The sequence below is a fragment of the Heptranchias perlo genome, chromosome 6 (assembly GCF_035084215.1).
Source record: "Heptranchias perlo isolate sHepPer1 chromosome 6, sHepPer1.hap1, whole genome shotgun sequence".
In the NCBI taxonomy this organism is placed as follows: domain Eukaryota; kingdom Metazoa; phylum Chordata; class Chondrichthyes; order Hexanchiformes; family Hexanchidae; genus Heptranchias; species Heptranchias perlo.
In genome coordinates this window covers 10687421-10713791 of record NC_090330.1, presented here as the reverse complement: position 1 = coordinate 10713791, position 26371 = coordinate 10687421, and the positions used below count along the sequence as shown (strand labels likewise).

Sequence of the window (26371 nt, the reverse complement as noted above, 5' to 3'; positions counted from 1 at the left end):
TAGTCACTGTTGTAATGTAGGAAACACAGCAGCCAGTTTGTGCATATTAAGATCCCACAAACTGCAATGAGATATGTGACCAGATAATTTGTTTTAATGATGTTGGTTGAGGAACAAATATTGGCTGGGGCACTGGTGAAGAACTCACCTGCTCTTCTTAGAAATAGTGCCATGGGATCTTTTACGTCCATCTGAGAGGGCAGACAGGGCCTCGGTTGAACGTCTCATCCAAAAAGACAGCACAGCACTCCCTCAGTACTGCACTAAAGTGTCAGCCTAGATTTTGTACTTAAGTCCCTGGGGTGGGACTTGAACCCACAACCTTCTGACTCAGAGGCAAGAGTGTAACAACTGAGCCACTGGCTGACACCTAAAGAGGTTAGATGCTGTGAGGGAGCCAGGGTGGGGGTTCCTATGGGATTTAAGTTTCTGTGGAAGGATAAGCTATATTCGGCTCTCCTCATTTATTGATGAACCTTTGAGACCCACGATGCATTGCTACCTACTCCTACAATTTTCAGATTATGAGAAACAATGTATTTGCAGAGAAATGTAGGAGGTAATGGAGCTGAACAATAACAAAACAGAACAAAAATCACATGTCTGCCAAGTAACACCAAAAAATGGGATATGATACCAAACATTACTCAAACCATTCATCATGCTGTGAGTTCATTATGCATGGCACAATCAAGACTGACTACACAAATCATGAACAACAAAGCCACAGGTAGGTTATAATTAGATGCCGAAGTGCGAATATTAATCATCCTTATTGTGTTCTAATGAAAAACCTCAGACTTGCTCTCCTAATGTGTCAGCTAGTTGAGGGAGTGAGAATGATTCAGACAGAGGAAGAAGGTCGTAGGTTCAATCTCAAGCCTATGCTGAGTTAGCTGATCTAAATCATAGCAGCAGTTGGCCTCAGCATCCCTTGACTTGGGGTTGGGGGGGGGGCGGTGGGGTGAAGTCAACAGTGGTGCCCAATTGGTAGCTATCCAGTGCCCACCTGTTGGAGATTGTATGTAGATGGATATCCAGCAAGAAGTGATGCATTTTGGAAGGAAGAATGAGGAGAGACAATATAAACTAAATGGTAGAATTTTAAAGGGGGTGCAGGAGCAGAGAGACCTGGGGGTGCACATACACAAATCTTTAATGGTGGCAGGACAAGTTGATAAGGCTGTTAAAAAAGTATACGGGATCCTGGGCTTTATAAATAGAGCCACAGACTACAAAAGCAAGGAAGTTATGCTCAACCTTTATAAATCACTGGTTAGGCCTCAGCTGGAGTAATGTGGTCAATTCTGGGCACCATACTTTAGGAAGGATGTCAAGGCCTTGGAGAGAATGGCCACCTCCTGTGCTGTAAGATCCAATGAAGAACAAGATCAGACACATCAGTGATGCCTTCCAAGTTAAACAGCTTGCCGACACTCACTTGTCTAGGCCAGGTGGCTGAGGTACCAAAGGACTGGTAGTGCCTTTGGAGCTTGACTCCAAGAACCTGAATATTCAGAAGAGGGGAGAAAAAAAAATTGGAGGTAAAACAGGGTGCGTGTTGAAATATTCTACTTGCCTTACATCTTAGATTAGCAAAATTACAAACACCACTAACCAAATGATAGATCTAAATCAATCTTTCGATCAAAGGGTATTTTTAGTTAAATACGTGAGCATTACTAGTTAACATAAGGGATTAAGTAGATGAGAAGTACTTCCCAAGAGGGAGAGAAATTCATTAAAAAAATTAAAATGTCAAATTACCATGTGCCCTCCTTGAACACCAAATGGCTTCAAAGCATAAAACAAGGATGATTAGAAGAAAAAAAACATTAATGCTGAAATTAAATAGATTTGCTGGAATTGCAGAGCAGGTCAGTCAGCAGAGAATAGGCTAACATTCTGGAAATGAGTTCTGATGAAGGGTCATGCCAAAAATGTGTGCGGGCTCTTTGACAATTCCTGATCTTCAAAGGGAAACATTTGGAACTTAAAGTAGCACACTGCAATGGGGGTAGCGCTAGCAAAGCTAATGCTTTGCTCAAATGCATTATGAGGTGTAGCTTCTTTTTAGGCCAACACTGAGCTGGCAGATATTTTGAGGAACTATAATCCAAAAGAGAAACCAGAACTGCAAACCCTGCAATCTAAACTTTTTTTCAGCCGAGTACGAAGTATTTTACTTCTTATGACAGATCGCTCAGACTCTATTCTTAGGACATGATTTCATTTCTTTCACATTGCCGCTGCACCTTTGTGCCAACCAGCACTGGGTTGAGAAACTTTCCCCACCCCCCATTCCTTTTTAGCATGGGTCATGCCCCCCCACCACCCTCTATCCCATTCCAAGTACCAGAATTGCTTCTGATAGCCTTCCACCTACTTATACATGGTTGCATCTCTTCTGAGCACCAAAATGATTTAACAACAGCTGCAAAGACAGTGACACATTTTACTTCTTCACGCACAATCGTATTAATGGTGGTGGTGTCTCGGTATATAACAACAACTTGCATTTATATAGCGCCTTTAACGTAGTAAAACGTCCCAAGGCGCTTCACAGGAACGATGATCGAACAAAATTTTACACCAAGCCACAGAAGCCAATATTAGGGCAAGTGACCAAAAGCTTGGTCAAAGAGGTAGGTTTTAAGGAGCGTTTTAAAAGGAGAAGAGAGAGGCAGAGAGGCGGAGAGATTTAGGGAGGGAATTCCAGAGCTTAGGGTCCTGGCAGCTGAAGGAATGACCATCAATGGTGGAGCGATGAAAATCAGGGATGCGCAAGAGGCCAGAATTGGAGGATAAAGAGGGGATTAGGACATGAAAATACTTCTTGATGCAGAGCAGCAAGTGATGTCAGTGGTATATCTAGCTTTGTCTACATATCTATAGTATATCCAAAATTACTGAACTGGTAACAATTGTTATTAATTCCTTCACTGGTGGTGCTGCTACTCCTAAAACATTATTACAAGAACTCTTATAATCTTGATTGTTCCAGGGCTGGCATTGTAATCTTTCTCAGCCTGATACAATAAACACGGCTAAAAGATACACCACTTCCTCCAACTATGGGCAACATTCACTTATCTATATCTTATTAAAAATCCTGTCCACAAAATCTTATTTCCCAGTATCACATTTTCTGTCAGACTTTTGCCTCAGTCTAACAATTGTTATGATCTGGAATGCACTGCCTGAAAGGGCGGTGGAAGCAGATTCAATAGTGACTTTCAAAAGGGAATTGGATAAATACTTGAAGGGGATAAAAATTGCAGGGCTATGGGGAAAGTGCGGAGGAGTGGAACTAATTGGAAAGCTCTTACAAAGAGCTGGCACAGGCGTGATGGGTCAAAGAGCCCCCTTCTGTGTTGTGTTGATTATATGACTCTCCCGAAAGCCTGGGTTGGACTTGATATTCTTGACCAGGGCTGTGATGAATTAACATTGCGAAGCTGAGCATGCACAGCATATCCAATTTCTCAGGATGCATTCAGCACCTTAATTGCTGGAATATTTTTCTTTATCCTCTGGCAGTTTTTAAAACTCAGTTACAATTAAAGCAACAGCACAGAAATAATACACTAACAAGTCCCTTCAGAGAATCAACCAGGTTTGCTGCAGTATTCCTGATTAACCCTTTTCATCCTATTCTCTGACTAGATGTTATCCAAGGTGCCATTCCACCCCATCAGAGCACAGAACTACCCCCGCTGCAAGACTGCCCCCAAATGCAGCTAAACCTCATTTCTCCCTACATAATACGACTAAATACCAGCTCTCCGACTCTAACTGAGACATCTTGCATACTATCTTGGTGTACTCTAAGCTTTAAAAATGGTTAGGGACAAAAATTAATATATGTGAAGAAATATAGAAAGATAATAAAAGCTATTCATTTGTAGTTTTCACAGAGTAATGGACAGTCCTGAAATTCAATCCCTAAAGCACGAGTAAAAATCCCAGAATAACCATGCAATGAAAGTGGAATTTGCCTTATTCTCTCATCATGTTATGCCATGTAGGAGATAACATCACATTGTTATAAAACAGCATATCCTCCAACTCATTATGAGCAACTGGTAGATCTGATAGTACCTATTAAAAGTGTCCCGACAGTTTGATCCCCCAACTGCCCTAGCACTGCAGACCATCAATTTGGACGTAATAAAATATAGAACCACATTACTGTAAATTAATACATAACACTGTCTCTCAATATTAAATAAAATTGCCTTCTCTATCACTCAATCCCCAAGACGCTCTCGATATAGCTTGAAATAAAGCAGGCCCCACAGTTTATATTGCCCCAATTGAACTGAACCTTGAAATCATTACATTAAATATAAATTACATTCTCATTAATTTATGCCAGCATTTTCCTCCTCCATTATGTATTTATTTTATACCTTCCTAATCCAGCACCATTATTTATTTATTTCAGGCCCCCTATTTCCCTCCATTCTTTATTTCTTTCTTTCCACCCCATCATTTATATGTTTCATACCAACCCTGTTCCCACTCCATAATGTATTTAGTACCATTCTGCTCACACTCCATTATTTATTTATTCCACCAGATCCCATTCCTGGTCCATTATTTATTTCATGCTGACCCGTACCCACTCCAATTGACCATCGTATCCAAACTTTGGAAGTTGAAGATCTAACTTTAAGGGTGCTCCCCCGACAGCCTAGTCAATAAAAGTCGTACGCAGCGCAGCATTACATCCTACAGAACGGATAGTCCTACGTTCAACTCCCATCTGCACTGAGCTAGCTCATCACAGCTGGGGGGAGTCGCTGGACCACTACAGTTGACCTCAGCACCCATGGGCTAGGGGAGGAGGTTATGCTTCAGTTGTATAGAACCTTGGTCAGGCCCCATCTGGAGTAATGTATTCAGTTTTGGGCACCTTGGAGGAGGTGCAGTGCAGATTCAGCAGAATGATACTGGGGCTTTAAGGGTTTAATTATGAGGACAGGTTGCATAAAGTTGGCTTGTATTCCCTTGAATATAGAAGACTGAGAGGTGATCTGATCAAGGTGTTACTGTTAAAGGGATTTGATAAGGTAGATACAGAGAAACTATTTCCTCTGGTGGGGGAATCAAGAACAAGTGGACATCATTTTAAAATTAGAGCTAGGCCATTCAGGTGCATTTTTTCACAAAAAGGGTAGTAGAAATCTGGAACTCTCTCCCCCCAAAACACTGTGGATGCTGGAACAATTGGAGCTTTCAAGACCGAGATCGATAGAGGGTAAAGGTATCAAAAGATATGGTGCAAAGGCAGGTAAATGGAATTGATGTGCAGATCAGCCATGATCTAATTGAATGGCGGAGCAGGCTCGAGGGGCTGAATGGCCTACTCCTGTTCCTAATGTTACTATGAAAGAAAAATAAGTCAGCCAGGGTTTCTGCTCCTGATTCCTACTGGAATGTATGGGTGCGAGAACAGGATCAGACTTCACATTCAAATAGCCTGCTGACACTCGCTGTCTAGGCTCACACGTGAGGAATAGAAACATAGAAAATAGGAGCAAGAGTAGGCCATTCGGCCCTTCGGGCCTGCTCCACCATTCAAAATGATCATGGCTGATCGTCTAACTCAGTACCCTGTTCCCGCTATTTCCCCATATCCCTTGATCCCTTTAGCATTAAGAAATATATCTATCTATCTCCTTCTTGAACACATCTAATGAATGATACTTGACTGAGCTCTTGCAGCATGCGGAACAATAACCCAATAAGGATCAAATGCCTTCGAGACGAGGGGAGAAATTATCAAAAGAAACTCAAAAAGATTTAGAAAAATAGAAAAAAGAATACAATTTGCAAAAGTTTGCATTTTCAGTTTCACTGTGAAACAAAATGACTGGACTTGACAAAAAAAATGGAAGTGTTTCAAATTATTTCAGGCTCTTCCAGGAATTAAAGAAAACTTGAAAACTCCCCCCACTCCTTGGAAATATTCTATTCCAAAAATTTTAAATATCTTCAAAACTTCCAGTTACAACATCAGTTCATGTAGGAAGTTTTCAGATTAGACACGAACTTTTTTAAAAAAGTGTTATATTACACAAATACTTAAAAAAAAACACATTGTCAGAAGGTGAACAATAATGCTCCCTAGATACCTTGGTTTGCAAATGAGACAAAAATAAGTTGCTTCAGAATCAAACACTAAATGTGAATGAGCAGCAAGGCCGTAGATTGGTACTATGTCCTCTCAATAACAAGATGTAATTGTAGGTTGAAATGTGAGAGGGGAACCGCTGTTCCTAATCCCACATTTGGCTCTATGTTGACCCCCCAAAACTCTTTATACATGGTTACGCTTCTGCCTAGTTTTACAGAATGTTAAGTCTGGCCATCATAAAAGGGGAACCATCTTCACAAAATAAGTTTTTCTTACACATTTACAAATCAACAACACAACGGTATGAATCATATTGAAATATATCACTGATGCTTCAATTGATGCATCGAAAATGATGCATGGTTTCACACTCCAAACACTTTCTGGAAGCTGCTAAATGATCCCCACATGCCTTGGTTTCCAAATGCACCATCTCCAGTGTGGAATTGAATCACAAAGATCAGGAAGGTCCTACATTCAGTCCCTGGTCTGAGATGCGTTTTCTAATATTTACATTTATATAGTGCTTGATCACATTGAAGCACTACGCAATAAATTACTTTTGGTGTGCATATTCAACCCCAAACTGATTTTCCGACCTCATATCCTCTCCATTACAAAGACCATTTAATCCTTCTTTATTATCTACCACTGTCTCAGCTTAAGTGCTGCTGAAATCCACCTCCAGACTCAACTATTCCAATGCAGTCCTCGACCTTACGTAAACTTGAGGTCATCGAAAACTATGCTGCTCGTACCATATCCTGCACAAGTCCTGCTCTCCTGTTACCCCTGCCCTTGCTGACCTACATTGGCTTCTAATCTCTCAATGACTCAAATTTAGAACTCTCATCCACATGTTTAAATCCATCATGGCGTCACCCCTCCCTATCTCTGTAACCTCCTCCAGCCCTATAATCCCCCTTGAACTCTCCATTTCTCCGTTGTTGGCTTCTTGTGCATCTCCCCCTCTCTTCCCCCCACCGTTAACAGCTGTGCCTTCAACCACCTAGGTTCCATGCTCTGCAATTTCCTGTCTAAACCCTTCCATATTCCACCTCCCAATTCATTTTTAAGACTCTCCTTAAAACCAACCTCTTTGACCACCCCTCCAAATGGCCCCTTCTTTGGTCCAGCGTCTATTTTTCGGTTACACCTCTGTAGGGCACTTTGGGACATTTTGTTGCATTAAAGATGCTATATAAATGCAACTTGTCCCTGTCATGTAGGCAAACACTCTGAAGCAGAGTGGCAATAATGACGTCAGCTGGCGGGGGGGGGGAGAAGAAAAATCACCCTGGATTCTCACCATTGATTGTACACGTATGATATGCTGTGGAGAGGATTGGCCTTAGCTATGGCCTTACCCATACGCTGGCCGATATAGCCTGTTAGTCATTAGTGAGCAGGTGTAAGATATGATACCTTAGAGGCGGCATGGAATTAGGAGAGGCCGTGCCCATGAGATTGCAACCCAGCAATGAGTTGGTGATTTCAGGAGAAGAAATTCAGGAGACAAAAAGTCTTTGGGGGTGAAATTCAACTTGGGCGGAGACAGAAAACGGGCGATATCACATCTACTGACATTCTCAATACTTTCTACCTATCCTCCTTTTAAACCAAACTAGCTCATTCACTCACTCACTGCCTTGCTTCTCTAGGATGTGGAGATGCCGGTGATGGACTGGGGTTAACAATTGTAAACAATTTTACAACACCAAGTTATAGTCCAATGATTTTATTTTTAATCCCACAAGCTTTCGGGGGCTTTCCCCTTCCTCAGGCAGTATGGAAATGACAATTTCGAATCCTTCGCATTTTAAGATCACATAACAATGCCTGGTGATTACTGCCTGTTGCCAAGGCAATCACAGTGAGCAGACAGAAAGGTGTCATCTAAAAGGCCACTGAATATACAACCCCCCATGAGGACGGCCAAGTTCCGCACCCATGAGGACGGCCTCAACCGGGATCTTGGGTTCATGTCACACTACACGTAACCCCACCAGCGAACAAATGTTATCTGTTTTTAATATAACGGGTCATTGACTGTCTTCCTTCTCTCTCTCTCTCTCTTTTTTTTGGGGGGGTTGTATATTCAGTGGTCTTTTAGATGACACCTTTCTGTCTGCTCACTGTGATTGCCTTGGCAACGGGCAGTAATCACCAGGCATTGTTATGTGATCTTAAAATGCGAAGGATTCGAAATTGTCATTTCCACACCGCCTGAGGAAGGGGAAAGCCCCCGAAAGCTTGTGGGATTAAAAATAAAATCGTTGGACTATAACTTGGTGTTGTAAAATTGTTTACAATTGCTTCTCTAGAGTCTTGACACTTGAACCAGGTCAGAAAGTACCCTCATCACTCATTATAGAATACCTAACTAAAAGAGTCCAGCACTGTCTATTGGTATGGCAACAGAACACGGAGAGAAACCGAAAGAAAAATTGCCAAAAAGTGAATTTTGTGACAAAAAATAAAATCACTTAAAATGATGCCAAAAAATTAAACGAATCAAATGATTAAATGTTACTAAAAGTTTTTTTTAAAGTTTTTACCCGTGCGAGTTAAAACTTAATTAAACTTAAAACTTACTGTTAGAATGAGAGAGCTGAAAGGGTTTCTGTAAAGAGAGAGAGAAGCGAACTTTTCATCCTGAGACAGTCTCCACGAACAAGGTGAACGAGTCTTCGTCGGAACAATAACAACAGTTGTGTTAAGTGTCTCATCCCTCCGTGTGGTGCAATGTGAGAACTGCTCTGAACAGGGAAGTCCCTCTGTCCGTTTCCTGCTACTGTGGTCACTGCTCTGATGAACAACAAAACTTCCTGTTCGACTGATTTACCGTAATCTCTGAAGACAGGGTCCTTTAGGCAGTGATGGAGGGATCACACAAACTGTTATATATATCAGGCTTCACCTGATCAGTTTATAACCTTGAATACTGTAACAAATCTATGCTGGAGTAATTTGGTAGACAAGGGGTGCAGGTGCATAGGAGCACTGTGAGCTCCAAATTCCCCTCCAAGTCACACACCATCCCCACCTGAACATATATCACCCATAGAAATTAGGAGCAATAGAAGGGCATTCGGGCCTGCTCCGCCATTCAAAATGATCATGGCTGATCATCTAACTCAATACCCTGTTCCTGCTTTTTACCCACATCCCTTGATCCCTTTAGCATTAAGAAGTATATCTATTTCCTTCTTGAATACATCTAATGACTTGGCCTCCACTGCCTTCTGTGGTAGAGAATTCCACTGGTTCCACAGGTTCCACCCCTTCCTTCATTGTGGCTGGGTCAAAATCCTGGAACTCCCCACCCAACAGTGCTGTGGGAACACTTTCACCACAGGAACTGCAGCGGTTGAAGAAGAAGGCTCTCCACCACCTTCTCAAGGGCAACTAGGGATGGGCAATAAATGCTGGCCTGGCCAGCGACGCCCACATTCCGAGAATGTATTAAAAAAATTGTAAACGTAATCTGTGCTAAGCCATTTGTCCCTCCCCCACCCCCCCCCACGACACTCACTAATACTGTAACTATGTGGATGGTTTATGCTTAACGCTATAAATGAGTAGTTATACCTCTGAACTGTTCTGTAGTGAATCATGACAATGCTACACTGCTGCTGTTGCACATAATAGCCTCTCACAATACTCAACAAATGCTTCGCTACTTTAATTGTCCCTGGTGTTGTTTTGATGGTAAAAAGAGGTAGAAAGTGTGCAATAAAAACATTTAATCTCTGACTTTCAGACAATGATCAGAAACCACCTGTGCTGCGAAACTGAGCTTCAGTCTTGTGGTTTATGATGTTCTCCGTAGAGTAAAGAAAACAGCGGCGCAAAGCCTATAAATTCAGCTGAGAGGAAACCCCACATTCTGACCCAGATTCCACCCTCTTGAGGTACTGCAGGTTGCAAGTATCAACTTTTTTTTAAAAACTGCAAACGCTGGAAACCTGAACTACAGTGGAAAATTCCCCAAAATACACAGCCGATCCATTAGAAGAAAAGACGAGGTTATATTTCAGGTGTACATTTCATCTGGGTCTTCACTGGAACCTTCTCTCTTTAGAAATGCTGACAAACCTACTGTGGTAGCCAGCATGTTGTTGTTTTTATTTCAGTTCGGGGGGGGTATAACTGTTATATTTAATTTGCACTGGACTTATAATTCCCTTCTAATTATTCTTTCTCATACTTTTACTTGTTACCAGTTAATAGCTTCAGATACAATACTGATCCTCGTTGCTATTGTATGACCAGCATTGTAAATTCATTGCTGTTTGTAATATATATTAGGTTACTAATTCCCTTCTAACTCTGCCCAGTGTGAAGAGAAGAAGTGATTTAACATAGCGAATATCGGCTGGCAAATCTCGAGATTTCTAGGATTACTGCACGTGGTTCGATTTGTTGCACAAATACCAGAATTTTGCATAAATGATCCTTGAAACAGTGAAAATGTTATTTTTCTGAGTAATAAGTCATTTGGCCTACTTGTATGAAGGGCATGTATTTTCCCCTTAAACATTCTGTAAAATAAAACTCACATCCATTTGTGTGGTGCCACATCACTTCACTTTGAATTGCACAGTGCAATGACTGGAGCCTGAAATGAGAGGACTATCAGTATTGAACAGTGATTTCTCTTCCTACTGTTTGATCAGATAAGACAGCTAAAAAAAATGTTTCTGTATATATGATCCCAGATATCAGCTTGTTTCAATTCAGTAAAACACCTTGAAGTTATTTTGCAGTCAGAGATCATAATGCCCAAACTCCTTGACGTACTCTCCCTTTTGTATCATACTTCAACCTGCGTGTCACCCTGTTTATTATATCCTCTGGTGAATCATACAACGGTGTGGCTCTGCTGCTCCTGCACCATAATAGCCTCTCACAACAGTCAGTCAATGTTATTGCAGCACTACAATTATCATTGGTATTGTTTGCACTGTCAGAAGGGTAGAATTGTATATCGTTCCCCCAAAGCCCCACCCCAAGTTTCTCATGAAGATACCCTCCCTCCTTTCCTCCGTCAGCCTCCGCACTGAGTGAATCTCATCCTTGGTGATTTCAATCTCTATCTCAGCTCCCCCTGCCCTCCGTCCTCTGAATTCACTGCCTTCCTGACCTCCCTTAACCTCTCCCTCCATGTAAACTCTCCTACCCATTTTCACAACCCCCTCAAACCTGCCATCTTCTGTGGTCTCCCTCACTACCCCTGTCCAACCCCACTTCATTCTGCATCCAGCCCTGGAAAAGAATCTCCCCCAAGTCACTTCCGTGCACTTTCAAACTCCCAATTGCCCAGCCTCTGGCCTTCCATTCACCACAATACTGCTGCAGCCATCAGTCTGATTAATCACCCCCTTACCTCCATCTTTGATGCCCTTGTCCCCATTAAATCTCTCCCATCCCAATTTCCCCCCCCCCCCGATATGGCCCCCATCTTCATTCCCTCAAGTTCAAGGGGTGTAGACTTGAGCATATCTGGTGCACAACAGGTTTATCCATCCATTAGCACATCTAGCTGGACCACATCAAGCACTATGGGGCCTCAGTCTCCACTGAAAAAACTGCCCACTATGGCAGGATCATCATGTAGAGCAAAGATAAACCATGGCTTCTTTTCTCCACTACCATCATTCTGCTTAAATTGCTCTTCACACCCCCTCCACCCTCACCTCCAATAATATGTGCGAGGAGGTCGTGGACTTCTTTGTCACTAAAATTGAGATCATCTGTTCTCCTTGCCCATCAAGCTAAACCTCCCTCAGACCTACCCTGCCATAGCCCTGGACCTGCATCATTCTCTAGCTTCTCTCCTATCTCCCTTCATGCCCTCTCTGAGCTCATCCTGTCCATGGAGCCTACCTCCTGCTCCTTTGATCCCATTCCTATTAAACTGCTGACCACCCAACTACCCTTCCCAGTCACCATGCTGGCTGACATTCTAAATGGTTCCCTCTCCTCAGGTACTGTTGCTCGCCCGGTCATAACACCTAGCATCACCCTCCTCCTCAAAAAAAACCACCCTTGACCACTCTGTCCTTGAAAACAACCGCCCTTTTTCCAACCTCCCTTTCCACTCCAAAGTCTTTGAACGAGTTGTCGTCTCCCAACTTTGTGTCCATTTTTCTCGCAACTCCATGCTTGAATCTCTCCAATCAGGTTTCCACCCCTGCCACAGCACTGAGATGGTCCTAACCGAAGTTCTCTGTAACTGGATCCATGGTGCACTATTCCTCCTTGTCATCTTAAACCTCTTTACAGCCTTTGACACGGTTGAGCACGCCATCCTCCTCCAACGTCTCTCCTCCGTTGTTGTCTAATGCAGTGGGACTGTCCTTGCTTGCTTCCACTCTTACATATCAGATGCCTGAGCATCTACAGTCATGGCTTCTCTTCTTGCCTCCACACTCCAAAGGAGTCCCCAAGGATCTATCCTTGGTCCACTACACTTCCCCATCTACATGCTGTCCTTGGTAACATCATCCAGTCAACTTCCACATGTATGCTGATGACCACCACCTCTCTCGGCCCCTCCACCGCACTGGAGTGCTTGTCTGGCATCCAGTCTTGGATGAGCTGTAATTTACATTGTCTTCAGCCTCCACCACAAACTCTGCCATCGATTCCATCCCACTCCCCAGCCATTGTCTCAGGCTGGTTCACAACCTTGGTGATCTAGTCGACCTCTAGCTAAGCTTTCAACTCTATATTCTCTCTATCACAAAGACCTCGTCTACTTCCACCTCCATAACATTGCCTATTTCCATCCCTGCTTCAGCCCTTCTGCTGCTGAAACTCTCATTCATACCTTTATCACCTCCAGACTCATTTATAGAAACATAGAAAATAAGAGCAGGAGTTGGCCATTCTGCCCTCCGAGCCTGCTCCGCCATTCAATATGATCATGGATGATCCTCTATCTCAATACCATATTCCCGCTCTCTCCCCATACCCCTTGATGCCTTTTGTGTCTAGAAATCTATCTAGTTCCTTCTTAAATATATTCAGTGACTTGGCCTCTACAGCCTTCTGTGGTAGAGAATTCCACAGGTTCACCACCCTCTGAGTGAAGAACTTTCTCCTCATCTCAGTCCTAAATGTCCTATCCCATATCCTGAGACTGTGACCCCTTGTTCTGGACCCCCCAGCCGGGGGAAACATCCTCCCTGCATCCAGTCTGTCCACCTCTGTCAGAATTTTATATGTTTCAATGAGATCCCCTCTCATTCTTCTAAACTCGAGTGAATACAGGCCGAGTCGACCCAATCCCTCCTCATAAGACAGTCCTGCCACCCCAGGGATCAGTCTGGTGAACCTTCGCTGCACTCCCTCTATCGCCTCTGTTAGGTAAGGAGACCAAAACTGCACACAATACTCCAGGTGTGGTCTCACCAAGGCCCTGTATAACTGCAGTAAGACTTCCTTGCTCTTGTACTCAAATCCTCTTGCAATGAAAGCCAACATACCATTTGCCTTCCTAACTGCTTGCTGCACCTGCATGTTTGCTTTCAGTGACTGGTGTACCCAGGTCCTTTTGTATATCAATATTTCCCAATTTATCACCATTTAAATAATACTCTGCCTTTCTGTTTTTCTTTCCGAAGTGGATAACTTCACATTTATCCACATTATACTGCATCTGCCATGTATTTGCCCACTCACTCAACTTGTCTAAATCGCCTTGAAGCCTCTTTGCATCCTCCTCACAACTCACGATCCCACCTAGTTTTGTGTCATCAGCAAACTTGGAAATATTACATTTGGTTCCCTCATCCAAATTATTGATATATATTGTGAATAGCTGGGGCCCAAGCACTGTTCCCTGCGGTACCCCACTAGTCACTGCCTGCCACCCCGAAAAAGACTCATTTATTCCTACTCTCTGTTTCCTGTCTGTTAACCAATTTTCAATCCATGCCAGTATATTACCACCTATCCCATGTGCTTTAATTTTGCACACTAACCTCTTATGTGGGATTTTATCAAAGGCCTTCTGAAAATCCAAATAAACCACATCCACTGGTTCTCCCTTATCTATTCTACCAGTTACATCCTCAAAAAACTCCAGTCAGTTTGTCAAACATGATTTCCCTTTCATAAATCCATGTTGCCTTTGTCTAATCCCATTGATATTTTCTAAGTGTCCTGTTATCACATCCTTTATAATAGACTCTAGCATTTTCCCTACTACTGATGTTAGGCTAACCGGTCTGTAGTTCCCTGTTTTCACTCTCCCTCCTTTTGTAAATAGTGGGGTTACATTTGCCACCCTCCAATCTGCAGGAACTGTTCCATAATCTATAGAATTTTGGAAGATGTCAACTAATGCATCCATTATTTCCATGGCTACCTCTTTTATTACTCTGGGATGCAGATTATCAGGCCCTGGGGATTTATCAGCTTTCAGTCACATTAATTTCTCCAGGACTATTTTTTTACTAATACTAATTTCCTTTAATTCCTCCTTCTCACTAGTCCCTTGGTTCCCTAGCATTTCTGGAAGTTATTTGTGTCCTCTTCCATGAAGGCAGAACCAAAGTATTTGTTTAATTGCTTTGCCATTTCCTTGCTCCCCATTATAAATTCCCCTGTTTCTGACTGGAGAAATGGAGTCAACTGTTTCTCCCTGATAGGCCTCCCATTTTGCATCCTCCATAAACTTCAGCTTATCCAAAACTTTCCTGCCTGCACCCTACCACACACCAAGACTGTAACCCTTGTCCTCGCTGACCTACATCGGCTCCTGGTCCCCCAACACCTCAAATTTAAAATTCTCATTCTCAGGTTTAAATTCCTACATGGTTTTACCACTCCCTATCTCTGTAATATCTTCCAGCGCTACAGCATCCCCCCAACTCTCCATTCCTCCTTCTCAGGGTTCTTTGGTATCTCCCCTTCCATTCACCCCACCATTGGCGGAAGTGCCTTCAGTCACTTAGGCCCCATTCTTCGGACTTGCCTCCCTATACCGCTCCGCTTGTCCACCTCTCTCTCCTCATTTAAGGCCCGCTTTGACCAAGCTCTTGATCACCCCTCCGAACGGGCGGTGATGGGAAGAGAGTGGGTGGGGGGATTTGCGGGTGCGAAACCCGGAAGATAAGAGGGCGATCGCGACCTTAATGAGGCCAATCAATGGCACTTCCGGTTGTCGTGCCTGGCAGCCAGACGAATTGAAAGTCTGGCTGCCTATCGGCAGTGAGAGGAACTGTACATCAGAGAGGAGGGTGGGAGAAAGAGTGAGAGGTCATCGGGCTTTGGGAAACATCGGAGATCGGGGGGTGTCTTCCATCCGACATAGGAGATCGGGGTGGGGGGGGGTGGTCTTACAGCCAGCGGAGATCGGGGGCTCCAGGTAGCATCAGTTTTAAGATTTTATGTTTGTTAACTTTTTTTAGCATGCAAAATGTCATTTTCTTTAATTTATTTAGTGTATTTTTCATTGATCCAGCCCTACCCGCCTGCTTTCATCAGGCGTGAATCTGAAGCGATGGGAAACACAAACAGGTAAAGTTATAATCATTTTAAGTGTCCAATACACAAAATATAAAGCACCTTAAGTATCTCAATGAGTTACATTGCCCCTTTAAGAATCAGCCCACCGGAGTTAAGTGGGGGCGGGACTTCCTGGTGACTGCTGTGCACATGCACGCAGATCTGCCTGGGTCTAATGCAAAAATGGACAGGTTGGAGCTGGGATGTCTGCCTGCTCCTAAAACGTTGATTTTGTCTGCCCCCCTCCACCCCCAACCCACCCAGTCTTGGGAGCTAAAAAAATGCCCAATATCTCCTTCTTTGACTCAACGTCTATTTCCTGTCTGATGATGTCTCTCTGAAGCACTAAGGGATGTTTTTCTACATTAAAGGTGTTATATAAATGTACATTGTTGTTGTAACAAAACCATCATTTAATTTCTGATGTTGAGAGTATATTCATGAATCACTTGTGCTTTGGTGGTTTATGACAATGGTTTATGATGTTATCTGAACTCCTCGATTAAATTAGGTAAAGGATAATAGATTCTTTTCTGTGAATCACAAAATTGAAACTCAATGACTAGGTCCAGGTGAAGTCATATAAGAACATAAGAAATAGGAGCAGGAGTAGGCCATAAGGCCCCTCAAGCCTGCTCCTAAGATCATGGCTGATCTTCGACCTCAACTCCACTTTCCCGCCTAATGCACATATCCCTTGATTCCCCTAGAGTCTAAAAATCTATCTATCTCAGCCTTGAATATATTCAATGACTCAGCATCCACAGCCCTCTGGGGTAGAGAATTCCAAAGATTCACAACCCTCTGCATGAAGAAATTCCTCCTCATCTCAGTCTTGAATGGCCGCCCCCTTATCTTACAACTATGCCCCTTAGTTCCTGAGAGCAAAGCTTCAATATTTTATATTTGTCAGTAAGATTGGATTACTATCTTACATTCACTCAGAGATATTGAGTGTTATTTATAATTTGTGTATATTTGGAGTACAGTAGTGCAGTGGTTATGTTACTGGACTAGTAATCCAGTGGCTTTGAGAACATGAGTTCAAATCCCACCATGGCAGTTTGAGAATTTGAATTCAGTTCAAAAAAAAATCTGGAAATAAAAAGCTGGTACCAGTAAAAGTGACCGTGAAACTGTTGAATTGTTACAAAAACCCAACTGGTTCACCAATGTCCTTCGGGAAAGGAAACCTACTGTCCTTACCCAGTCTGGTCTATATGTGACTCCAGTCCCACACCAACATGGTTGATTCTTAACTGCCCTGTGAAGTGGCCTAGCAAGCCACTCAGTTGTTTTGAAACTGCTTCAAAGAATAAATTACAGTGGTTCAGGAAGGCCCATCGCCACTTTCTCAAGGCAGCTAGGGATGGGCAATAAATGCCAGCCTTGCCAGTGACGCCCACATCCCAAGAATGAGAAAAAATACTGTATCTATATTGTAACTCATATTATGGTTTTTTAACCTTTGCAGTATGTGATTTTGTTCGTTTTGCTGGAGAAAGAGTATGTAAGAGAGGCAAGTTTAGTGTCAGTGGTCACAAAGCCAATGATGGGAGGCATGTCATTGGACCTCAAAAACATCTGTCTTGTGCCATGGTATTACCAAATTATTTTTGATGGTGAAATACAGAAAGAAATTGGTGTAATTTATACAGTTTTATTACTGCTCCTGGTCCTTCCCACTGACTAACTGTACTTCTATATCCCGCCTAAGAAAGGATAATCAAAATGGCAGATTTCCACAGGGTAGGATGAAAATATTAAAACCATTTTTTATGAGATAAGAGAATTGTTTTCATCATTTTATGACATCTAGATGGTAAGCGAACATATTGAAAATGCCTACCTTACATTTTCACCCTCCTTTAACTGGAGTGCACTTTATATATTCCTCTATCTATTCATTGTAAATTTGTAATTAAAGTTCAGCCCAAGCAGATTAAAGGTGGCAGCAAAAGCTAGGAACACAATGTAAAGGCACTAGATCATACTGCAAATTAGTGGACTGTTCTTTTGGCTCTAGGGCCCGCTTTTAATCCATCCCAAATATGCCAGGTATATTCCAAGTCCACTGTCACTTCCAGAAGAAAATCCTGAAACCATTGGCAACTAGTATGGTAGACTGGCTCCCTGAATGATAGCACCCGGGAAGATGAATGATAGTTGAATGAAACCACCTGAAAATGGATAATAATGGGGATTATAATCGAGCACCATGAAATTTTATAAGTACTCAGACTGTCCATTGGATTTCCTCGGAACTTTTAAATGTTTTTTTTAATGTTAGCAGAGAGCCAACTGCGCCTTTTCTCCAACATTAAAATTTAAGGGCCACCACCTGGATGAGTTCTGCTTTCCCTGACTAGACAGTGAAGCAGAGACATCAGTATACCTTGGAACTACCAGCTTAACATTGTTCTAAACAGATACTGATTGTAAACCAATACCACCCTAAATTGCACTTTGGCATATTTAATTTGTTCATTTCACAGTTGATCAATAGGAAATGACCTCCAAATTGTACCCTGTGGAGACAATGGAAATTATTTTGTTACTTCCAGAATTCGCAGCAGTCACACAGGAAGTTTGAATAGTTGAGCAATCATTTCCTCTGAGCTTGCCAATCTTTTTTGTAGCATTTGTAGCCAAATGGTATGGTTTTGATCTTTCTCTTGTTTTGTTATAGAATCTTACAGCACAAAAGGAGGCCATTCGGCCCAACGTGCCTGTGCTGGCTCTTTGAACGAGCTGTCCAATTCGTCCCGCTCCCTTGTTGACTGCAGAACATTCCAGGTTGCTGATTTTTTTTTAATGATAATCAGGGAGATTCTTGGTGAACTTTAAGATCAATGATTTATCATTCTAAAGATGCTGGCTTGTGCCTGAGAAGATTTGCTGCTTAATAAAGACTGTGGTTTTCTTTCCAGCATTTGATGGCAAGTATCTAAAGTTCTGATTGAGGTGCGGCCCTTGGTTGTTTACTGTTTGGCGCTTTACATGTTTTCCCCAACTAATGTACAAAGTCATGATTTTTGCATAGGGTATGCTGCTCATTTCCATTGGACAAGCAGCTCGTTTATATGGGTAAGCACCTTAAACTTGTACACTTTTAGCTAATATCTGACGAAAAGACTTAAATTTCTGCCACAACATCTAAAAAAAATGCATCCAAAAATGGTGTGCAATCAGCTTGGTTGTAACTGGTATTGCACAATCGTAAAGCACAGAATTAATAATTAATTAATTGAAAATTACTAATGCAGTCACCACCACACAACTGTCTAATTAACATTCACCAACTCGAAAATAACTCTGACATCATGGAATTACAGTATAATCTGGTTTCATCTTCTACAAGAGTCCCAAAGGGAGGTAGCCACCACAGATGCGCATATATCTGTGTTTGTCCGAACTGTGGTTAACATATCTTCAAGATCTTAGTTAAACTGGTGAAGCTATGGGCAGAACTAACAGGTTCAATGAGAAGTCACAACAAGATCATTTACTTCTAAGGTCAGTTGTAAAACTTATTTGGTCACAGAAATAACTAGCATCTTCCCTTTGTGAATAAACTTGTGAACCTCTCCACACACAGTGTTGTTTTGATTCTATTTAGGTCTCTTCTTGAAATCAATTCCTCTTTCAAACAAGCGGCGTTTCTCAAGACAGGGCTTCTGCTGGACAGTAATGACCGCTATCAGGAATTCTCCTTTTTGCTTTCAGCAAATTGCTTTTGAGTAATTGTTCTTGACAAGATCACAAGATAATGATAGATGCTGAAAGCCATTCCACCTGTCTTAGTTCATTCATCCAGAAAGACCCCAACGTCTCCCAAATTGTTTCTTAAACAATTCCAAAGGTTTTACCTCCACTCCAGGGAGTACATTCCATGTTTTGATCATTCTTTGTGTGAAGAAGAACTTCCAGATACCAATCCTAAATTTGCCTTTTTTCTAGTTTGAACCTGTGACGCCTTGGGCATGATTTTATCGGGGAGTCGCGAAGGGGGCGGGGGGGGTGTGGAATTCCTGATGGGAAACCCGGAAGTACGGATGTCATAAGGACGTCTTTTTTTTTTTGACGGTTTCCCGCCCAACAGGCCAGGCTGATTGACAAGCTGGCTTCAGTCGAACGGGAGAAGAGGAAGGAAGAGGACGTGAACAAGTAATTCTTAGATGGAGGGGGGATTCATCGGTGGGGTAAGGGGTCACCGATGAGGGGGAGTCATTGGGGGGCTCAATCATCGGGGGGGTCAGTCATCGGGGGGAGGTCGTCGGGGGGCCGGGGCTCACCGGGGGTCAGTCATCGGAGGTCATCGGAGTGAGTCAGTCATCGGGGGTCATCAGAGGGGTCGGGGGTCACCGGAGGAGGGTCAGTCATCGGGGGGCTCAGTCATCTGCGGGGGTCAGTCATTGAAGGGGGGGCTCAGTCATCGGGGGGGTCAGTCATCTGGGGGATCAGTCATCGGGGGGTCAGTCATCGGGGGTCATCGGGGGGACTCAGTCTTCTGGGGGCTCAGTCAGTGCAGCGGGGGGTCATGGTGGGAGATCGTGGGGGACTGGAGATCGTGAGGGGGGTCGGAGATCGTGGGGGAGTCGGAGATCCCGAGGAGGGTGTCAGAGATCATGAGTGGGGGGTTGCAGATTGTGAGGGGAAGGGTCGGAGATCATGGGGGCTGTCGCTGCAGGTAGACTTGCTCGGCCTGGGGGAAGCACTCCTGCACCAGAAGCTGTGGTACAAAGGGACCTACCGGGTGTTTCGGGCCTTCTTGCCTCCTCTCACGTGGCATGAAGCAGAAGGCCAGGGAATCCCGGTACCCAGAGGTTAAAAACAAAAAAGCTGTTAAAATGGAGGCCACAGTCTCCTTGAAAGCTTTTAGTGACTGACCTGCCTCCTAAGAGCAGGCTGGTCACCCGCCCCCCGTCCCGTTTCAGTTTGGAGGGTTGGGGGCGGGTTTTAGAATATAAAACATTTTTACTGCCCCTCCCGCCCCCAACCCACCCGTTTCTCCGAGTTAAAGTCATGCCCCTTACCCTACTCCCGCAATTCAGTTTAAAGTAATTTTTCGGATTTACCTTTTCCATACTATTTGCTATTTTATACACCTCTGTAAGATCAACTCTCAGGCACCTCCTTTTCAGATTGAAAAACCCAAGTTTCCAAATACAAAGATGAGAAAAAGGCAATGGACAAAACAATAAAATTATCGCAAAAACTAAGCTAAGACTTTCATGGATGACTTTTAAATACACACTTGCAGTTCTTTGAGAAACTTCAGAGCTCCCTGCAAGGTATGTCAGACATTTGCGTTCCCTTGCAAGAGGGTTTTGGAAACCTGCAGTCCACCGTGGAGTCAGTGACAATTCCACGGCCATCTTCAATCTCCTGCTCCTTGCTCCCCCGTCTGTGATTTTCCACTGGAGGTGATAACGGACAAACTCTGAAAATGACAGAAAGAGGTCATCTGCAAGTCTTTATTTTTTTCTCAATATAAGCAATGCTCAAGGCTTTTCACAGATATGCATACAGAAGACAGAGGTGAGCTAGCAAGGGAGAGATTAGGAGGGGTGACCGAATGCTTGATCAAAGAGGGGTTTTGAGGAGGTTTTTAAAGGAGGAGAGAGAGAGGGGCAGTGCTACAGAAAGGTTAAGGAAGGAAATTCTAAAGAGTAGAACCCAGGCAGCTGTAGATTCTGTCACCAATGAAGGGAGAATGCACAAAATGCCCACATCCTGAGAACAAATAAAAACAAACATGTGAACAATATACCTTTAAATAATGTTCAAGAGGAACAACAGGTTAAAATAAAGTATAAATGCACTCATGCCACATAGAATCATAGAAAGGTTACAGCATGGAAGGAGGCCATTCAGCCCATCGAGTCCGTGCCGGCTCTGTGCAAGAGCAATCCACCTAGTCCCACTCCTCCGCTCTATCCACGAAGCCCTGCAATTTTTTTCCTTTCAAGTATTTATCCAGTTCCCTTTTGAAGGCTATGATAGAATCTGCCTCCACCACCCCCTCGGGCAGTGCATTCCAGATCCTAACCGCTCGCTGTGTAAAAACGTTTTTCCTCATTTCACCTTTGGTTCTTTTGCCAATTGCCTCTATGTCCTCTGGTTCTTGACCCTTCTGCCAATGGGAACAGTTTCTCTCTATCCACTCTGTCTCGACCCTTCATGATTTTGAATACCTCTATCAAATCTCCTCGCAACCGTCTCTGTTCCAAGGAGAACAACCCTAACTTCTCCAGTCTATCCATGTATCTATCCACGTCATCCCTGGAATCATTCTAGTAAATCTCTTCTGAACCCTCTCTAGGCCTTCCTATCTTTCCTAAAGTGCAGTGCCCAGATCGAGACACAATATTCCAGTTGTGGCCGAACCAGTGTTTTATAAAGGTTCATCATGACTTCCATACTTTTGTACTCTATGCCTCTATTTACAAAGCCCAGGATCCTGTATGCTTTTTTAACTGCTTTCTCAAGATGCCCTCCCACCTTCAACGATTTATGCACATATATTCCCAGATTTCTCTGTTCCTGTACCCCTTTTAGAGTTGTGCTCTCTAGTTTATATTGCCTCTCCTCGTTCTTGCTACCGAAATGTTTCACTTCGCGTTTTTCTGCATTAACTTTCATCTGCCACGTGTCCGCCCATGCCATCAGCCTATCTGTATTCTCTTGAAGTCTATCACTATCCTCCTCACTGTTTACTACCCTTCCAAGTTTTGTGTCATCTGCAAATTTTGAAATTGTGCCTAAACACCCAAGTCCAAGTCATTAATATATATCAAGAAAAGCAGTGGTCCCAGCACCGACCCCTGGGGAACACCACTGTACACCTCCCTCAGGTCTGAAAAACAACCGTTCATCACTACTCTCTGTTTCCTGTCACTTAGCCAATTCTGTATCCATGTTGCTACTGCCCCCTTTATTCCATGGGCCACAATCTTGATAATAAGCCTACCATGTGACACTTTATCAAACACCTTTTGAAAGTCTATATACACCACATCAACTGCATTGCCCTCATCTACCCTCTCTGTTACCTCATCAAAAAACTCTATCAGGTTAGTTAAACACAATTTGCCTTTAACAAATCTGTGCTGGCTTTCCCTAATAAAACCACACTCATCCAAGTTACTGTTAATTCTGTCCGGATTATCGTTTCTAAAGGTTTCCCCACCACTGAGGTTAAACTGACTGGCCTATAGTTGCTGGGTTTATCCTTACACCCTTTTTTGAACAAGGGTGTAACATTTGCAATTCTCCAGTACTCTGGCACCACCCCCGTATCAATGGATGTTTGGAAGATTATGGCCAGTACCTCTGCAATTTCCACCCTTACTTCCCTCAGCAACCTAGGATGCATCCCATCTGGACCAGGTGACTTATCTACTTTAAATACAGCTAGCCTTTCCAGTACCTCCTCTTTATCAATTTTTAGCCCATCCAGTTCTCAACTATATCTTCCTTTACTGAAACTCTGGCAGCATCTTCTTCCTTGGTAAAGACAGATGCAAAGTATTCATTTAGTACCTCGGCCATCCCCTCTGCCTCCATTAGTAGATCGCCTTTATGGTCCCTAATCAGCCCCCACCCCACTCTTACCACCCGTTTACATGCCTGTAGAAGACTTTTGGATTCCCTTTTATGTTGGCTGCCAATCTATTTTCATACTCCCTCTTTGCCCCTCTTATTTCCTTTTTCACTTCCTCTGTGAACTTTCTATATTCTGTCTGGTTCTCACTTGTTTATTGACCTGACATCTGTCATACGCCCCTTTTATCCTTTTCGTCTTAGTCACTAGCTCTTTTGTCATCCAGGGAGCTCTGGCTTTAGTTGCCCTATCCTTCGGCCTCGTGGGAATATACCTAGACTGTACCTGAACCATCTCCTCTTTAAGGGTCACCCACTGTTCAATTACAGTTTTGCCTGCCAATCTTTGATTCCAATTTACCCAGGCTAGAACTGTTCTCATCCCATAGAAATTGGCCCTCCTCCAATTGAGTATTTTTACTTTAGAGTGATCCGTGTCCTATTCCATAGCTATTTTAAACCTGACTTTTGCATGTACGGTGTTTCTGCTCCTGTCAACTCTTGAGATTATCTTCCTCAATGTCTTCTCCCTCCACTAAATTCAAGGTGAAGACTTCAGATTTGTTCTTTTCCTTCTGAATGAGTCAGGAGTGGATTATCTGGAGAAGGTGTAGAGACCTAGGAGCATGCAACAGTAGGGTCAGGGAGAGAAAATGGAGAGATTGAAACATAAGGACATAATTTTGTTCTCATTCTCAGCATGTGGGCGTCACTGGCACTGCCAGCCTTAATTGCCCAACCCTAGAAAGTGGTAATGGGCCTTCTTCTTGAACCACTGCCATTCTTTGTAGTGGTTTGATACAATTGAGTGGTTTGCTGGGCCACTTCAAAGGGCAGTTAAGAGTCAACCATGTTGGTGTGGGACTGGAGTCACATGTAGGCCAGACCGAGTAAGGATGGCAGGTTTCCTTCCCTAAAGGTCATTAGTGAACCAGTTGGGTTTTTATAACAATCCGACAGCTCCATAATCACTTTTACCGATACCAGCTTTTTATTTCCATATTTTCTAAACTGAATTCAAATTCTCAAACTGCCACGGTGAAATTTGAACTCATGACCTCTGGATTATTAGTCCAATAACATCATCACTACACTACCGTACCCTGGGTACCAGGGTAAGTCAGCAAGGGCAGGGGTGATGGACAAGTGGGACAATACGGGACAGGAGATAGACATCAATGGGTTTCAAATTTAGTTACAAATAGTGCACAGGCGAAATTATCCCCCATAATTATTCATTTTTGTGTGTCATTCGCTACTATGCAATATACATGGTTGACTCTTAATATCCTCAGGGCAACTAGGGATGGGCAATAAATACTATGTCATAAGTGCTGCCCATATCCCAAGAACAAATTAGAACCAATAGGTGAAGAATATACCTTTAAATGTGTTCAAGAGGAACAGCAGATTAAAATAAAGCATAAAGGTATTCATGCCACATCTCTTATTGTCTTTATTACATGGAATTGCATATAATTTATAGCTCAGAAACAGCTCATTTGGCCCAACTGGTTTATGCTGGGGTTTTTATGCTCCATATGAGCCTCCTCCCACCCTACTTCATCTAACCCTATCAGCATATGCTTCTATTCCTTTCTCCCTCATGTACTTATCTAGATTCCCCTTAAATGTATCTATGCTCTTCACCTTAACTATTCCCTGTGGTAGCAAGTTCCACATTCTAACCACTCTCTGGGTAAAGAAGTTTCTCTTGAATTCCCTACTAGATTTACTGGTGACTATCATATTTATGACCCTTGGTTTTGAACTCTCCCACAAGTGGAAACATAATTATTAATACATTTTCACAAATGCCAGCCTACTGCGCTTGTGGGCAGTTGAGGTTAACTTCCTTCAACTTCCTCCCCATCCGCTGAGTTCCTTATCTCTCTGTACTCTGCTACCACTGGCTCACATGACCCTAGTTTTGGCTGCCATCTTTACCACAATCTGGCCACAACCATCAAACAATCAATCCTAAATCTTGTTCTCTCTAACCTTGGACCCAAGTGGTTACATTGAGTTTTCTAGCAATGTCCTCCAAGGTCCTTTGTCAATGCTAGTGTTTTTATCCCCTGAAACAGTTTAGAAATTGCAGATGGTATGACTATCAAGGGTTAACTGAGAGCTGCTGTAGGTTTCTGGGTGTTGCAAAGAAAACCACTTAACACCTGATTTTACTGATTTAGGTAAGCATCAGCTTCCCCTATACTATATATTATCCAGATTCAAACCTCACATAATAGAAACAAGTTTTTATGAATAGTGACAATTCGAACATAAGGTCTGTTTAGAATTACAAAATGCACAGCAGCAATTCCGAAAGAGGCCTTAAACATGGAATTTGCATCTTAAAGTTTCAGCCCCTAAAGTTGTGCAGCCGTCTGACATTGTCACTGCTCTGTGTACTCTCAATATCTCTGTACAATTCTTTGTATCTTTCAATGGAAGTAGTGGTTGAAGGTGCTTGTTTGAGGCAGCAATTACTATTTTGTTCTCTTCTGTATAAGAACAGACTACTCCCATTCAGTGAAGCCTATTTTAGTCTCCTTTCCGCTCTATTTGTTGGCATGATCAGGGCAGTGACGGGATCAAAGCTGGACAAATGAAAATTGGCAACTTACTGCTGATGACCTGCTCGTTGTAATTTTTGAGAGGGCTGTGATTTAGGTGGCCAGCATTCCCGCCAGAAATAGATGGGAGCCTAATGTGTATATATATATATACATTGAAATTAAGGTTCTACAATGCGATTAGTGCCCCAATGCCATTTTAGTCTGACTCAGTGCTGCTGCTGTTGCTTCCTAAATCTGATCACAATTTATGGGTGGTTACAGAGCTGGAAAGGCCAGTCCCAGTGCTTTTAAAGGTGTATTCAACTGCTATATCTCCAATCTCCGAGATCTCTGCGCTCCTGCAATTCTGGCTTCTTGCACATCCCCGATTTTCATCGTTTTACCATTGGAGGCCGTGCCTTCAGCTGCCAAGGCCTTAAGCTCTGGAATTTCCTCTTTAAACCTCTCTGCCTCTCTACCTCTCTCTCCTCCTTTAAGACACTCCTTAAAACCTACCTCTTTGACCAAGCTTTTGGTCACTTATCCT

At 43.0% G+C, this 26371-nt stretch overlaps 1 protein-coding gene across 3 annotated transcripts in view; it reads right to left on the bottom strand.

The window, feature by feature from the left end:
• LOC137322737 (interleukin-5 receptor subunit alpha-like) overlaps positions 1-8906 on the bottom strand; it is a 56605-nt gene extending 47699 nt beyond the window's left edge. Inside the window, exons 1-2 of one of the 3 annotated variants that reach the window (XM_067985742.1) lie at positions 8738-8906; positions 1261-1507 (exon numbers count right to left, since the gene is read on the bottom strand). The gene's annotated coding sequence lies outside the window, so the exon portion shown is untranslated. The remainder of the gene's footprint in view (positions 1-1260; positions 1508-8737) is intronic. The other 2 variants (XM_067985743.1, XM_067985744.1) reach the window with 2 other exon arrangements.
• Positions 8907-26371: the final 17465 nt, after the last annotated feature.